We start from the raw sequence: 4,457 nt of genomic DNA on the forward strand, positions 1-4,457 counted from the left end.
AAAGAGGAAATTAAAAAATACCTAGAAACAAATGACAATGGAGACACGACGACCCAAAACCTATGGGATGCAGCAAAAGCAGTTCTAAGGGGGAAGTTTATAGCAATACAATCCCACCTTAAGAAACAGGAAACATTTCGAGTAAACAACCTGACCCTGCACCTAAAGCAATTAGAGAAAGAAGAACAAAAAACCCCCAAAGCTAGCAGAAGGAAAGAAATCATAAAGATCAGATCAGAAATAAATGAAAAAGAAATGAAGGAAACGATAGCAAAGATCAACCAAACTAAAAGCTGGTTCTTTGAGAAGATAAACAAAATTGAAAAACCATTAGCCAGACTCATCAAGAAAAGAAGGGAGAAGACTCAAATCAATAGAATTAGAAATGAAAAAGGAGAAGTAACAACTGACACTGCAGAAATACAAAAGATCATGAGAGATTACTACAAGCAACTCTATGCCAATAAAATGGACAACCTGGAAGAAATGGACAAATTCTTAGAAATGCACAACCTGCCAAGACTGACTCAGGAAGAAATAGAAAATATGAATAGACCAATCACAAGCACTGAAATTGAAACTGTGATTAAAAATCTTCCATCAAACAAAAGCCCAGGACCAGATGGCTTCACAGGCGAATTCTATCAAACATTTAGAGAAGAGCTAACACCCATCCTTCTCAAACTCTTCCAAACAATTTCAGAGGAAGGAACACTCCCAAACTCATTCTACGAGGCCACCATCACCTTGATACCAAAACCAGGCAAGGATGTCACAAAGAAAGAAAACTACAGGCCAATATCACTGATGAACATAGATACAAAAATCCTCAACAAAATACTAGCAAACAGAATCCAACAGCACATTAAAAGGATCATACACCATGATCAAGTGGGGTTTATTCCAGGAATGCAAGGATTCTTCAATATACGCAAATCAATCAATGTGATACACCATATTAACAAGTTGAAGGAGAAAAACCATATGATCATCTCAATAGATGCAGAGAAAGCTTTCGACAAAATTCAACACCCATTTATGATAAAAACCCTGCAGAAAGTAGGCATAGAGGGATCTTTCCTCAACATAATAAAGGCCATATATGACAAACCCACAGCCAACATTGTCCTCAATGGTGAAAAACTGAAACCATTTCCACTAAGATCAGGAACAAGACAAGGCTGCCCACTCTCACCACTCTTATTCAACCTAGTTTTGGAAGTTTTAGCCACAGCAATCAGAGAAGAAAAGGAAATAAAAGGAATCCAAATCGGAAAAGAAGAAGTAAAGCTGTCATTGTTTGCAGATGACATGATACTATACATAGAGAATCCTAAAGATGCTACCGAAAAACTACTAGAGCTAATCAATGAATTTGGTAAAGTAGCAGGTTACAAAATTAATGTACAGAAATCTCTGGCATTCCTGTACACTAATGATGAAAAATCTGAAAATGAAATCAAGAAAACACTCCCATTTACCATTGCAACAAAAAGAATAAAATATCTAGGAATAAACCTACCTAAGGAGACAAAAGACCTGTATGCAGAAAATTATAAGACACTGATGAAAGAAATTAAAGATGATACAAACAGATGGAGAGATATACCATGCTCCTGGATTGGAAGAATCAATATTGTGAAAATGACTCTACTACCCAAAGCAATCTACAGATTCAATGCAATCCCTATCAAACTACCACTGGCATTTTTCACAGAACTAGAACAAAAAATTTCAAAATTTGTTTGGAAAAACAAAAGACCCCGAATAGCCAAAGCAATCTTGAGAACGAAAAAAGGAGCTGGAGGAATCAGGCTCCCTGACTTCAGACTATACTACAAAGCTACAGTAATTAAGACAGTGTGGTACTGGCATAAAAACAGAAAGATAGATCAGTGGATCAGGATAGAAAGCCCAGAGATAAACCCACGCACATATGGCCAACTTATCTTTGATAAAGGAGGCAGGAATGTACAGTGGAGAAAGGACAGCCTCTTCAATAAGTGGTGCTGGGAAAACTGGACAGGGACATGTAAAAGTATGAGATTAGATCATTCCCTAACACCATACACAAAAATAAGCTCAAAATGGATTAAAGACTTAAATGTAAGGCCAGAAACTATCAAACTCTTAGAGGAAAACATAGGTAGAACACTCTATGACATAAATCACAGCAAGATCCTTTTTGACCCACCTCCTAGAGAAATGGAAATAAAAACAAAGATAAACACATGGGACCTAATGAAACTTCAAAGCTTTTGCACAGCAAAGGAAACCATAAACAAGACCAAAAGACAACCCTCAGAATGGGAGAAAATATTTGCAAATGAAGCAACTGACAAAGGATTAATCTCCAAAATTTATAAACAGCTCATGCAGCTCAATAGCAAAAAAACAAACAACCCAATCCAAAAATGGGCAGAGGACTTAAATAGGCATTTCTCCAAAGAAGATATACAGACTGCCAACAAACACATGAAAGAATGCTCAACATCATTAATCATTAGAGAAATGCAAATCAAAACTACAATGAGATATCATCTCACACCAGTCAGAATGGCCATCATCAAGAAATCTAGAAACAATAAATGCTGGAGAGGGTGTGGAGAAAAGGGAACACTCTTGCACTGCTGGTGGGAATGTGAATTGGTACAGCCACTATGGAGAACAGTATGGAGGTTCCTTAAAAAACTAAAAATAGAACTACCATATGATCCAGCAATCCCACTACTAGGCATATACCCTGAGAAAACCATAATTCAAAAAGAGACATGTACCAAAATGTTCATTGCAGCTCTATTCACAATAGCCCGGAGCTGGAAACAACCTAAGTGTCCATCATCGGATGAATGGATAAAGAAGATGTGGCACATATATACAATGGAATATTACTCAGCCATAAAAAGAAACGAAACTGAGCTATTTGTAATGAGGTGGATAGACCTAGAGTCTGTCATACAGAGTGAAGTAAGTCAGAAAGAGAAAGACAAATACCGTATGCTAACACATATATATGGAATATAAGAAAAAAAATGTCATGAAGAACCTAGGGGTAAAACGGGAATAAAGACACAGACCTACTTGAGAATGGACTTGAGGATATGGGGAGGGGGAAGGGTAAGCTGTGACAAAGCGAAAGAGAGGCATGGACATTTATACACTACCAAACGTAGGGTAGACAGATAGTGGGAAGCAGCCGCAGAGCACAGGGAGATCAGCTCGGTGCTTTGTGACTGCCTGAAGGGGAGGGATGGGGAGGGTGGGAGGGAGGGAGATGCATGAGGGAGGGGATGTGGGAACAGATGTATATGTATGACTGATTCACTTTGTTATAAAGCAGAAACTAATAAAAAAATAGAAAAAAAAATGTTTAGGACCAGGTGCCATAAAGACAAAACAGGGTGATGTGGTTGGGGTAACTACAGCAGGGGTGGCTCTTTTAGTTAAGGTTATGAGGGAGGCCTCTTCAGTGTAGAGACCTGAATGGGAAGTAAACAGCAGAATGAATGCGTGGAGGGAGGGAGTTTCTTTTTACCAGAACCCTAAGTGCAAGAGGACAGAAATGTGACCAGGGTGGCTGAAGAGTTCTGAATAAAGAAGAAAGTGGAATGAAATAAGGCAGACAGGGGCTGGATTATGTAGTCTTGTAGACCACGGTAAAGAGTTGGGATTTTTTTTTGTAAAGTATATTGTCAACTTGTTGGGAGGTTTTAAGCAGGGGCGTGATACTTGACATATGTGGTCAATAGGTGATCCTGACCTGTGCAGGGGTGAGAATGGAGCAGGGCCAGTTAGGAGGATTTGGCAGTAGTCTAGCAGATATGGTGGTGACTCAGGTGGATGTGATGGAAGGTAGTGAGAAGTGGATCTAATTTTGAAAACTTTGAAGCTTTAACTTCCATGACTGTTGACGAATTGGCTGTGGGATACGAGATGAATCAAGGGTAGCACAAAATTTTGTCCCAGACTACTGGGTAGATTGGCTGAGTTGAGTTAGGACTGGGTGTGTGTGTTCTTGATCATTGAGATCAAGAACAGTCACTTATCTTTGTATCTCCAGGGTCTAGCCCCTGACACACAGCAGGTGCTAAAATGGTTGAAATGGATAGAAATATTGCTATTAAAAAATTATAGGGAATTCTCTGGTGGTCCAGTGGTTAGGACTCTGTGCTTCTGCTGTGGGGGACACGGGTTTGATCCCTGGTTGGGGAACTAGGATCCTGCATGCCGCACGGCATGGCCAAAATATGTATGTGTGTGTGTGTGTATATATATATATATATATAAAATATTAGAATTAGGGAATTTAGCAGGGAACTCATCATTCTCTCAGTAGGAAGCCTCTCCTACTCCATCCTTTGTTTCCTGATTATCTAGTTTTTCTAGTGTATAAACTTACATTCTCCACTGACTGGTTGTCTTTGTTTCTGAGACCGTGGAATGGGGACCCTGTTGAT

The sequence above is a fragment of the Mesoplodon densirostris genome, chromosome X (assembly GCF_025265405.1).
Source record: "Mesoplodon densirostris isolate mMesDen1 chromosome X, mMesDen1 primary haplotype, whole genome shotgun sequence".
NCBI lineage: Eukaryota > Metazoa > Chordata > Mammalia > Artiodactyla > Ziphiidae > Mesoplodon > Mesoplodon densirostris.